The sequence below is a fragment of the Nannospalax galili genome, unplaced genomic scaffold (assembly GCF_000622305.1).
Source record: "Nannospalax galili isolate Female #2095 unplaced genomic scaffold, S.galili_v1.0 scaffold706, whole genome shotgun sequence".
In the NCBI taxonomy this organism is placed as follows: domain Eukaryota; kingdom Metazoa; phylum Chordata; class Mammalia; order Rodentia; family Spalacidae; genus Nannospalax; species Nannospalax galili.
This window is the reverse complement of record NW_008354694.1, coordinates 190,322-203,748: the sequence shown is the minus strand read 5'-3', so window position 1 is coordinate 203,748 and position 13,427 is coordinate 190,322. Positions and strand designations below refer to the sequence as shown.

The 13,427-nt window shown below is 45.8% G+C and overlaps 1 pseudogene; it reads left to right on the top strand.

The window, feature by feature from the left end:
* The first annotated feature begins 9,593 nt into the window (after positions 1-9,593).
* LOC115067486 lies at positions 9,594-12,894 on the top strand (annotated as a pseudogene).
* The last annotated feature ends 533 nt before the right edge of the window (positions 12,895-13,427 follow it).

Here is a 13,427-nt window from a genome sequence, read left to right as displayed (position 1 = left end):
CCTCCCTCCCCCCCTCCCCTCTCCCCTCTCCCCTCTCTCTTCTCCCCTCTCTCTCAGACACACCACCCCTCACAATGACGGAATGAATCAAAAGGACTTCATCTAACTGGAAGAGTCCCAGTGGCCAAAAACTACGACAATGTGAGCCAAAAAGGATAAGGTAATGATTATAACCCAAAGTCAGGGCTGGGGAAATAGCTCAGTCAAAATGCTTACCTAGCATGCATGAAGTCCTGGGTTCAGTCCCCAGCACTGTATCAACAACCAGACGTGGTAGTGCATGCCTGTTGTCCAGCAATAGAGGCAAGAAGATCAGAAGTTCAAGGTCATCCTTGGCTTGGCCAGCCTGGGCCAGAGACCCTGTCTCAAAATATAATGATAATTAATATTATAAAAACCAAATTGAAAGATAAAAATATGAAGCAATAGTGAAAGAAGCAAATGATCCAGTAAGTCCTGCAGGGCTGTGGGTCAGTGGAGAGCACATTCCTAGCATATGTAAGACCCTCATTTTGGTCTGTAGTGGCACAAAGCTGTTCATAGGTAGACAATAGACAGGTGAGGGAATAGGCAAACCACCAGTGCAATAGAATCCCAAGCAATTGATGTAGAAACTTTACATAGAAGGAAGGTGAGCAGTGTGCCTGTCCTCCTGCGCTACATGTGCTAACTTCTGTGCAGAGTGCAGAACTGAAAGATGTGGAGAGTAAGTTTGCAGGGCTTCAGCTGGGTGATGAAGGTCAGGGTCATCTGTGTTGCCACACTGCAGTGCTGGGGTGAGAAGAGTACTGACCACTGTGGTCTTCCCCAGCACTTCAGTCACTTCATAAGAAAGACATAACCAGGGCCAGTGAGACAACTCAGTAGATAAAGGTACTTGCAGTCAATCCTGACAACCTGAGTTCCAACCCAGGGACCCATAAGGTGGAAGGAGAGAACTTACTCCTGAATGTTCTCCTTTGACCTCTACCTGTGCCATGGCACACACATGCACATGCACACAACGTTAATAAATAAAACATGTGCTTTATGAAAGAGTTTTTTTTTTAAATGTACATGAACTTGGTGCAGCGTAGGGCTCACTAAACAGCAGCTGTTGCTATGACCACTCTTGTTTAAATCTTTATGATTTCCCCACGTGTGACTTATTAGAAATACAGGATCCTGGGGCTGGAGAGATGGCTCAGTGGTTAAGAACACTGCCTAGGGAAGGGTGCCACCCACAGTGGGCTGGGTCTTCCCATATCAATTAATATAATCAAGACAATCCCCCCCAGATGTGCCTGCAGGCCAAACTGATCTAGACATCACCTCATTGACACTCTCTTCCTAGGTAATGCTAGGCTGTGTCAAGTAGACACTACTAACCAACACAGTGTTCATCACTTCAACCATTCAGTAGCCAAAGTGTGTGCGGGTTGTGGGGCGCTAGGCCCTCTAGAACAGCTTCTCTCCTTAGGACAGTTACGTTTTATCCCAGAAGTCCATGGGTGATTTTCACTGTGTCTCATTGGCCAGACTTGTGTTACATGACGACCAGCTGCAAAGGAGACTGGGAAAAATGTACATTTGGCTTTCTCTGGTTCACTAGAGGTGCTGAGTAATGAAAATGGAGGTTAGCAGTGGGTATGTGTCAGTCAGCAGGCTGTCTGCTGCAGTCAGGCAGATAGTGGGTCAGGGAGCAACTCAGGTCTATGGGTTCCAAAGCCCACACCTTTTATAACCTAAGAACCAGCTGTGGTGGCTTTCACTCTTCATCACCATAGAAGCTGGTTTACCTGAGAGTGTTCTGTCGTGAGCCCAAGTTTCTTCACGAAACAAAGGAATAGGGTGAATGGTGTCTGTATTCGCTGCGAACTCCAAGGTTGTTTGACCACATGTCTTCATCTAGCTGATGGCACTTTGAAAGTCTCATTCAAAACCAAATCAACATAAAAATCACCATCCTAGAGGAGTGATACATTTCCCAAGATTCAAATACATAAAATGACTTGCTTTTGACTTTGTTTTCATGGATGGTATAGTGTGTGCGTTCCTTCGAGATGTCTGATTTGGGCTCAGATGGTGAATGAGGATTGATTTTTGTCTGCTGTGATCTGTAATTCTCAATTGTTGAGGCTTTTTGCTTAAATGCCTCTTCCTCCACCTCTTTTGGCTTCCTTAATAGCACAGTCTGATGGAGTCTTTATTTCAGGGTTTAATTTGCTTTTCTACTGCGTTTTCCCAGCAGCTCCTGAAGAGTTCGGAACTTAAGGGTGTGAGTGCTGGGCTCATGTTTTTTTAAAACAGATTTTTCTGTGTGTGTGTATATATAAATGTAATATATTTTATTCTTTGAGAATTTCATATGTGTATACAATGTATTTCAATCATATTCACCCCAATTCCCCCAATCCCAGTCCTCCCAGATTCCCCTTCCTGTTCCCTCCCAATTTCATGTTCTCTTCTTACTTCTTTTTGACCCACTGAATCCAGTTACTGCTTCCTGTATGCACGTGATACCGGGCCATCCACTGGACCATGGGTACCCTACCTGGGACCACACCCCTGAGGAAAACTGACTCCCCCTCACCCAAGAGCCATCAACTGTCAACGACTCCTTAGCTGATGAGCCCCTCCTCCATGTATACTAGAATGTTGTATGTGGTTCGTGTGTGTGTGTGTGTGTGTGCGCATGCACACACACACACACACACACACGGTATTTAAGAAATGAAAATTAGCACATGAACTAAACTAGTTGAGAAAAAAGCCCCTCTTGGGCTACAGGTAACAAAGCATGCATGAGCCCACAGTATACAGACGTGACAAAAGGTAGGAGTGTGTAGATGACCTCTTAAGGATCTTGAGGCTCCTGGCCCGGTGCCTTGTGAACTGGTCTTTTCCCGGCTCAGTAGCCCACCCACATTCCTAGCAGTGCCTTTCCCTTTCTTAGTAAGCTGTCTCATAATTTCTTAATGATCTGTGGCCCAGGTGTAATTCTTCAACCTGGGACACAAACACCTAGAAATCTCAGCATGCCCTGCAAACCTGCTCCTTCACCTACAGCAGTACTTTCTAGAGCACTAGGAAAGTGTAGGGCTTCACTTCTGCTGTTAGGTCATTTGCATATCTTTAGGCTGACACTCTCTTTACCTGTTTCAGTTCTTCCGGAACTTCAAGGTCAAACTCATCCCACTTAGGCAGCAAACCACCCTTCTGTCCCAACTTTCCCAAATTTCTAACTTTCCGTGACCCTGCTGCTTGGCCAGTCCGCTGGAACGTGGAATCGCTGTGGCGTTGGTGGTTTCAGTGTGTTTGTGGGTCACGTCTGCTTACTTGATGTTGTTAATGCTGCTCACACGTTCAGAATCTACGTTTTCAGCAACCCACACATGTGATGACTGCTGGTTTGTATGGTGCTGGTTTGTTTGGTTTTAGGAAAAACCCTGTGACTGTCTTCCACAGTGACTGCGGCAGGAAGCACTCCCACCAGCTGTGAAGGAATGACTTCATTCCCCTGAATCCGTGCCAGGCTTGGTGATGTCACTGTTTACATTGCAGCCATTCTGATTATTAGACAATGATGCATCATCGGAATTTTAATGCTCATTTCCCCCATGGGTCTGTTGATGTCTTCTCACCTGCTCTTGTCACTGTGAACCTTCCTTGCAGAGTATCTGTCGTGTCTTTTGTTCACTTAACTGGATTGTTTTTAACTGTTGAACTTTGAGCGTTCTTTATGTATCATGGATGCAGTCCTGTATTGGATGTGTGGTTGTACATGTTTCTCCAACTCTAAGCATCTTTTTACTTTCTTGGACTTATGGAGGCAGACGTCATAGTTTGATGAGGCCAAGTTTATCAGTCTCACCCTTGATGAGTCATGCCTTTGACCTCAAATCTAAGAACACTTTGCCCAATCTGAGGCCCTAAAGTTTTTTTCCTATTCTTCTTTGTACAATATTTGTATAGTTTTATACTTAAAATCGAAGCCTACAGCTCATTTCAAGCCTAGTAATTATTTTAGATAGACACCTTAGTATGTTCTGCAGAGGACCTGCTACCTATCCATAAGGACAATTTTATCCCTTCTTTCACAATATCTTTGCCTTTGTTTCTTTTAAATATATTTTTTAATCATTTTAATTTTTTTGTTTTTTATATTTTCATATATTTCTTTATTCAACAAACTGAAGCAGTGACCAGAGACCAGCAAGTAGAAAGGGCTCCACAGCAGCATCGTCCATTTCTGGCCAGCACAGAGTTTTACATTTTTATGTTATATAAATTTATTTTAATAAGTAAAGTTGTATCTTTATATTAAAACTTTATATTGTATTTTCATATAAAAATCCAAGTTTCTTATTCTTTTTTAATATTTTATTATTTTTTAAAAAATATTTTTATTATTTCAAGAGAGGCAATTTTTAACACATTTTTCCAGAAATAGCTTGAATCAGGTTATGTAAAAATATATATACAATCAAGTTTAAGGGTGGAAAAGTAGGGATAAGAAATCAAAGGCTTAAGCCAGGAGTGGTGGCACAGGTCCTCAATCCCAGTACTTGGGAAGCAGAGCCTGGTAGATCTCTATGAGTTTGAGGACAGCCCAGTCCTCTCCGCAAGTTCCAGGCAGCTAGGGTCACAAAAAAGACCAAAAAAAAAGAAAGAAAATCAAAGACCAAAGGCTTTGCCAATATGGGGTCAACTTTGGTGGCATAATGAAGGTTTCCATTAACTCTGTTCTTTTTTAAAATTTGTTTTTATTTTATGTGTATGAGTGTATTGCCTGCATGTATGTAAGTGCACCCATGCTGTGCAGTGCCCAGGGAGGTCAGAAGAGGGCATCAGGTCCCCTGGAACTATAGTTATGGATGGTTGTTAGCCACCATGTGGGTGCTGGGAATCGAACCTGGGTCCTCTGCAATAGCAGCCAGTGCTCTTAGCCGCTGAGCCGCCTCCCAAGCCCTTTGTCTTTTCTTGCCTCATTCCACTGTCTAACTTCCATCCCTGTACTGACTGGCACTGGTTAAAGTGACTCTCTATGTCTTGCTCTTGTCTTAGGTGAAAATTTTTCCACCTTTCACCTTTAAATACCATGGTAGCAGAGAGTTGCCTCCCGTTTTAGAAGACTTCTGAGTGATATTTCATTGTGAGCTTATTCCTGAATTGACTCCTTTGGACCCTTACCAATGCTTCTTGGGTTTCAGTCTTTTGTAATTGATAACACGTCTATGACCTCTCTCATACGCCTTCTAATTTTCATATATTCATTAGTACATGGGTAAGATAAATTCCTAAAATGTGGCCCCCTTCCCCAACTCATCTAGATTTACCTCCCAGGTGACACATGCATAGGTTTGTGGCTTGAGACCCCAACCTGAATTCTGCTCTGAATCCAGACCCACATGTTCATTCACCCGCTTACCAACCTCACTTGAACATTTAGCATGCTTGCAAAGCTAAACTCCGAACTTCTCCATATTCTTTAAACCCATTCCTTTTAACACATGATATTCCAAGGGCTTTGAGCTAAAATCTCCTCATCCTCATCGTCTGTCCTTCTCACACACACATTCAAACTGCCAGCAAATCCCACCACTTTTCCCTGTTCTGAGGACATCCCTCTCTCCCTAGACTGGCAGTTACCTCCTGCATCCAGTGGGAGCAGAACCAGAAGAATACCTGTCGATATTAAAAGGGGAGTTTGCATGATAGGGGCTGAGTAGTCCAATGAGACTGTCCACATGCTGGGGGCACTGAGCACCTGGTGGCTCTTCAGCCCGCACATGTGGAAAGCTCAGCAGCCCCAATCTTGCACTGAAGGCCTGGAGGACAGCTGGGGGATCATGGTATTTGTTCAGTGTTGGAGGCTGAAGGAGCTGGAATCTGATGTGAATGGAGGGTGACCCCGGAAACAGCAGCAGGAACAGGAACAGAGGCGCTCACAAGTGAGAAGATCCGCAGGCAGCCCTGCTTGTTCCTCGGACCTCTCTATATCTGGGCTGAGGAGATGGCTCAGTGGGTAAAAGTTCCTGTCATGGAAGCCTGATGACCTGAGCTGGATCCCTGCAACCTTCATGGTGGAAGGAGAGAGCCACTTATTCTCAGGTCAGGGACCAGTTATGAGTCTCTGCCATTGACTGCTGACCATTGCAGAGAAGATTCTCTGGCCAAGGACTGCCCCCCACCATATTTTAGTATGAACTTGGTGTCTGCTTGCTGTCACGCCTGCCGGAATTTACGTCCTGAACATTAGTGTCATGCCTTACAGTCTGTAAGGAAGCTTTCTGTGATTTCCAATCAGCTGCCCCTTGAGCAGAACTCCAGAGGGTAGGATTGGAAGGGCCTTGCCAGGGACCACCCCTGTGCTTTCCAGAGTGACTGTGCATCAATGTGTTGACAGGTTTCTTAGCAACAGGAGGTTCCCGAAGTTTTATGAAGAGACTCCGGGTCGCAAATGTACTTTGTGAATCCCTAAGAGGAAACAGAATGTGTGGTGTTTGCTGACTTATTTGAACAAGACTTTTGTCCTCTAATGCACCTCTGGGGCCTGGGCTTCTGGGGATAGTTTTCAGAAGCTTTCTGTCCAGGGTGAGATGGGAGATCATGTGTTCCGGTCCCGAGACTCTACCGTGTATATTGGTTAGAGCCTTCATCTTGAGAAGGGGACTAGATGCTTCACGTCGATGTTCAGGCCCTCCTGCCTCAACTAATCAGGTCAGTCCTTCACAGACATGCCCTCAGACCAATCTGAAATGAGACCATTACTTATCGGAGACTCCTCAGGTGATTCTAGACTGTGTCAAGTTGACAATTGATGCGAACTAGGACAGTGTCCCACTGTGTAATTCCATAGCGTTCCATTGCGACATTACTTTTGGGACTTATTAAATGGAAATGCTCAACAATGAAGTGCATACTGATGAATAAATTCTGATAAAGCCACAGTGGGAGATCACGTAGACAGGAAGAACAGGTCACTGTGTGTATAATGTGAAGACACAGCTATTATAACCAAATGAAAAATCAAGATCCCATTTTGTGTGCCTGCCATTTTTGAACAAAAATGAGTTCAACCCTTAATGGCTACTGATATACAGTATGTACTAAATATGGAATTAAAAATGCATATTAGGTGGCTAATAGTAGATACCTTAGAAGCATGGGAAAGTTTTCTGCTCTCTGTTTCTCAATGGTACTCACTTTTTATTTATTTATTTATTTTAATTTTTATTTTATGTGTATGAGTGTATTGCCTGCATGTATGTGAGTGCACCCGTGTTGTGCAATGCCGCAGAGGTTGGAAGAGGGCTTCGGATTTCCCTGGAACTGGAGTTAAGGACGGTTCATAGCTGCCATGTGGGTGCTGGGAATCGAATCTGGGTCCTCTGCAAGAGCAGTCAGTGCTTTTAACTGCTGAGCCATCTCTCCAGCCCCATCACTTTTAAATAATAAGGATTCATTCCCTTTATGGCTAGGAAGTAATGGTCTTTGTGTGATGTGTGTGTGTGTGTGCTCACTTCTGTGTTGGCGTACGTGTGCGTGTGTATGGAGGCCAGAGGTTGAAGTTGGCTGTCGTCTGTGATGGCTTCTTATTATGAAGCCAAGGTCTCTCATCTGAACCCAGGACTTGCTAAGTAGCTGGCAAGCCAGCTCCACGGTGCTCTGTGTCCACTTCCCGTGAGCTGGGATTATGTGGGTACCTGTCATTTGTGTGGGTGCCGAGATCCAAACTCTATTCCTCACCGATTGTCTGCCTTCCCAGCTCAGGATTTTTTAAAACTCCAGTTTGAGTTTAGTTTATATGTTACAGAGTCTCCTTCCTCCATCCCCAAGATACTTAATCGCACAAGAATCCTGAAACTAGAGGAATTCATGTAACTATTTCTGCTTTTATGTTTCTTCTGGTCCTCTTCCAACCCACTTCCTCTTGTAGTGTCCTTAGTCTCCTCCAACCTTCCTAAGCTCCACCACCCAGACGTGTCCTGTGGTTTGTCCATCACTCCTTCATTTTCTCATTTGAACCATTGCTGGGTCTAGGGGGATGGCTCATTGGGGGAAAGTGCTTTCTGGGCAAGCAAGAAAAGTTGAGTTTGAATCCTTAGCACCTATGTAAGAAGCCAGTCATTTGGCTGTGCATGCCTTCAACCCTAGCATTAGAGGGTAGAGAGACAGATCCCAGGAGTTCACTGGCCAGCCTAGCCGAAACAGCTTCCACTTTGGGCTCAGTGAGTGACCCTGTGTCATGCAGTAGGGTGATAAGTGATGGAGAAAGACATTCAGTGTCCTGCTCTGCCCCCATAATGCACGTGAACTCCAGGTGGGCATTGCACGACACGGGTGCACTTACCTACATGCAGGCATGCACATAGAATACAAATAATAAATAAAATTAAAAAGAAACCAGGTCCCCTGGGCTTGAGTCGCTGGGGTTGTGAGACGCATGATGTGGGCACTGGGAACCCAACTCTGGTCCTCTGGAAGGGCAGTAAATACTCTAAACTGCTACGCTCTCTCTCCAACCCTGGGCTTTTGATATAAGAAAGAGAAAACAAGGGAAAGTGAGTCACACGTTCACACTCACGCCATGTGGGCAGACCAGTGCGGAGAATGCGCCCTCAAAAATGCAGTTTTCAGAATGTCCCCCAACAGCTCAGGTGGAGACTTGCTCCCGTGCAAGTGTTTGGAAGTGGGAGACAACTGAATCGTGAGGACAACGGGATCTGACTTCTTCAGTGTGTTGATACATTGAGGGACCCACAGCTTAATGAGGGGAGGTGGGCACATGAGGAAGCAGGTCACCAGTGCTGTCCTCTGGAATAAGATCTTGTCCCCATCCCTTCCTCTTTCTTTGCTTCTGGGATGCCTGGAGTAGACAGAGTTTTCTCAGGAGCCCATACTCCAGGAAGGAGTGTGGCCCAGGAAACTTGGACTGAGGCCTCTGAAACCATGAGTGAAAATAAACCTTTCCAAGTTTATGCTCCTCAGACATTTTATCACAGCAACAGAGAACTGCTAAAGCTTGGACTTCTGGTCCAACATGTCACCATTCTGTCCCCGAGGATCTGTAGGCCTGTTGATCTGATTATAGAATCTAGGGTCCTAGGCACAGGCCTGCACTCTGAGGTCAGAGGGAAGATAACACCTGTGACTCTCCTTGTCCTCCTCTGTAAAAGTGAGTAACAATTGTTGCTACTGAAATGTATTTGTGAGGACTGGGGATGTGGCTCAGTTGGTGGAGCACTGGCTCAGCACGCAGGTAGCCCTGGGTTCCATCCTTAGCATGGCATAAACCGGGTGTGGTCATGCACAGCCTAGTCCCAATAGTCAGGAGGGGAAAGCAGGAGGACCTGAAGTTCCAGGTCAGCCTCAGCTGTATCTTAAGTTTGGAATCAGCCTGGGCTACACAAGACCCTGTCTCAAGATCTCCCAAAATGTGGTTATGAAAACCAGAGAGTGGCTGAAGGGTCATAGCGAGGTGCGTATTGCGTGGTCAGGACTCGAAAATGTTACTAGTCAGTATGACTTTAATGAATATTTTAGAGTTTCAGTATATGTGTTTATATTTTTCTTTGAATGAGACTTATTAAAAATTTGTATGTTGTACCATGGACTTCTTGGATATGGCTTTAATGAGTTTTGGCAAATTCATGAAGTCATGTAACCAACCCACAGTCACCATCCCAACAAGTTGCCTTTCTAAGTAACTACCACAGTTAGCTGAAGAGTGCCTGGAAACCGCAGGTCTTCTCTGCTCCTGCAGCTGCCTCTTCATGGTCTTTGACTCTGTCTTCTTTCACTTTGCCCAGTGTGCGGGGCTCATTTATGTGGACACACAGAGAGATGCATATCAGCACTTCTTTTCATTGCTGAATAGTATTCCACTGCACAGCTATACCACAGTTTGTTTTCTCACCAGCTGCAGGGTGTTTGTACCATTTACACTGTGGGGCGATTATAAACAAAGCTGCAGTAAACACCCGTGTGTAAGATTTCGAAGGAACACCAGTCATCATTTCTCTTGGGTAAATATCTGAGTCTAATTGCTGTGCTGTAGAATGAGGGTGTCCTTCTGTGTAGAAGGAGATGGCGAGCTGTTTGCCCAGCCATGTTCTTCCCACCCTCCTGACTGACCCGGAAATCTTACAGTTCTATCTGCAACATGGGAGATTTCTGTCCCCCCACCCCACTTGGTATCACTTACGCTTGGAGTCGTTTGACAAAGAGTGGGCCCCATCTTGTTCTGGGCTCCTGTTTCTCTCAGAACTATGTCCTCCCCTCCCCTCCCCTGCCCTCCTCTCCCCTCCTCTCCCCTCCCATCCCGTCCTGTTCCGGTCTCCCCAACAAAGCACTCTGCTCATATTTATTGATCAGCATATCAAGCATGATTTGAGGAAGCCGTGATCATCTTTGGATGACAGTGTTACAAGGGATGCAGTTGCTTTTCTGAGCCCAGTGACTCAGAACAGCTATGGCCCTGTTGCTTGCAACAACTGAGGGGACGATGCTGTTTGCAACATCACTGTGGTTTTCAGCATCACCGCTGTCACATCTCACACACGCATGCGTTGTTCTGAGTCGGGGTGTAAGTGAGTCACAAACAGAGAACGTGGTATAAGATTAAAGCTATGTGTTCAGCTCAGCTTGTAAGACTTAGTTACATCAGGATTCCAAATCACTGTAGGACTGATTGCATTGTTTCTTTTAGAAGGAGACATAGTTCTAAATGTTCTCAAAACAGCTCATTAACTTGGTTTACAAGGTTATGTGAAAGTTCAATTTGTAAAGGCTTGTTACAAAGAGTCTTTCCCGTTAAAGTCATTCGCACATTTGGTGAACTGTCTGTCCCAGTCTTTGACTTGGTTTTTCCTCTGGTTATTAACGCACTGAATTTAGAGTTCCAAGTCATCTCTGTATTCTGGATACAAGTCCTTTCTCAGTCATGTTCTGCGGTTTTACCCCAGCCCGTGGTTTATCTTTCTCATTCTCTAACAGTGAGTATCTTTTGTAACCGAGAAGTTTGGAAAACTTATCAGGTCACATTGATTGATTTTTCCCTTTTTAAAATAATAGTTTTAAATTATTCCTTGAAAATTTCTCACATGTATATGATGTATCTTGGTAGCCACACCCCACTCCCCTCTCCAGTTACCCCCCAAGACCCCCTAACACATCTCCCTCCAAATTGCCTGTCCTCTTTCCTTATTTATTTTTAACCCAGTGAGTCCAATTAGTGTGCCCATATGCACATCGGTGTGGGGTCATCCTCTGGGGCATGGGCAACCTACCAGTGCCAGAAAACCTCCAAAGAAAAGTGACTCCCTTGCCCAACAGCCATCGTCTGCATGTAGTCATACCACAGGCGTTCTGACCCGAGGACACAATTTTCTTCTATGTGTTCTAGAAACACATAGTTTGAGTCTAGGATTCCACACGGAGTCATTTGTGTATGGTGTGAGCAGACACTCATTTATTCTCCCCATACTGCTCATAGTGTGAACAGTGCCCTGCTGGTTTCCCTGGGTGCTGTTGCAGTGGCTGGTATACCACCCAGAAGTATCTCAGGACTGCTAATGATTTCTGCTACCTGGATTATGACTGTCATTACAATTATCTGTCTCTCTGTCCATCATCTTCCCTGGTTAAAGGGAGACCACTGTGTAACAGTCACTCAGTTAGGAGAGGAATCATCAGCATTATTGCCTCTGCCCTCAAGCAGCCCAGGCTAATTAAGGATGATTACAGAGGGTTACAAATTTATAACAAAACCTACCCAGGTGCAATGTCTATTTGTCAGTCTGATGAGGAGTTAATTTCCTGGGTTGGAGAAGGGGAGGATCCCAAAGCCTGACAGTCAGTTTTCTTAATTTCATATATCACTTCCGATTCTGGGGACAAAATGATCAGGTTTAATGGAGCCAGAGCCATCTCTAGGGACTCGGGAAGTGTCTTGTAAACAATGTTGCTGCTGGACTTTGTGCTGGGGCCAGAGGGAAATTGCCTATCTGTTCAGATTTTCTCTCTTATTAGCAATGAATTGTCTCATTTCTTTGAGCATCTATAAACAACTTGTTTAATTTCAAAGCCTACTTGAAATCTTCAGGTGCCTGTCACATCCATTTCTGTCCCACGTAAAAGCATAGATAAAACACCTGGGGAGGGATCTGGTTTCTTCTTACTCCACAGGCAAAACATGGCATATGATTTTATTTCTCTTTATCACCATTTCTTTCTCTCTAAGGAATACTGTGCTACGTTCGGCACCTGGGGGCTCTGCCTGCGGCGATGGCTGTGGTGTTGGCTATGAGGGGGTCTCCTGCCCCTGGTGGGTTGTCTACTAACCATCCGATCTGTGCGCCATGGCTCCAAGGCTATAACCACCACTGTCATGTCACACACTTTCAGCAGTGGAAGCTGATGGCTCTAACTGAGCACCTCCCCTTGAACTTGGCCATGAGTGTGGAAGCACCAGCTGCAGAAATACAATGTCCCGATGAAGGTCTTCCCCAACCAGGTCCTGAAGCCTTTTCTAGAGGATTCCAAGTACTCAAATCTGCAGCCCCTTTCTGTGGGACATGGCCTGCTGCTGGTCAGTGAGGAAGCCAAGCTCAAGGAAATGTTGTGGAGCTTAAAGGGCCTTTCCTGCCCCTGCTAGCTGGCCACGTCAGTGAGTCCATTCTTGCAGGCTTTATCAATGACACCAGCTGCCCAGCCTGGCCCTGCTGTAGGGGCAGCTGGTGGGAGGGAGGGCTCAGGCTCTACATGGCCCAGACCAGCTCCCTGCTTCAGCAGCAGCCTGTCCAGCTGATGGCCCTATTAGGCCGGGATATCAGAGATCAACATGAAGGAGACTCTGCTGGGTCAGCGGGTGGGAAGTCAGATCCTCCCATCCCTGCTCCTGATGCCTAGCTGGCCCGCATTCCCCATCTCTGCTCACAAATACACTCTGCCCTTGTCGTCTGTGCTGCTGGTCTCAGAGCTCCGCAAGAATTTCAAGTGGTGGCATCATGTGTGACACAGCTTCCATTCCTGATGACCTCCTCAGGGGCAGGCACGTGAAGAAGCACAGGAACTCCATTTCAGAAGGAGGGCTGCGCATTGCCTTTAGCCGCACTCTGTTCTCTTGTGGGATCTGATAGGAACAGTCTCCTTCAGTTCCCTAAGTACAAGGCAGTGAGAATGAAGGTTCTCACCCCAGCCTCCGTGTCCTCTGTCCCTCGCTCTGTGTGTTTTCCCAGCCTTCCCCCTCAGTGATACAACCTGGTGGGCTGGTCGAGAAGCTGCCGTGAAGGGCACCATGGAGCCGTGTGCCAAGCTCTGTGCTGACTAGCACAGCTGTCGGCTCCTTTGTTCTTCAGCATGCTGTCCACAGAGAGCAGGAAAGGGAGAGAAGTTGGAAGGCCTGGGTGAGGGCCTGCAGTTAGTAAGTGGCTGAGTAAGGG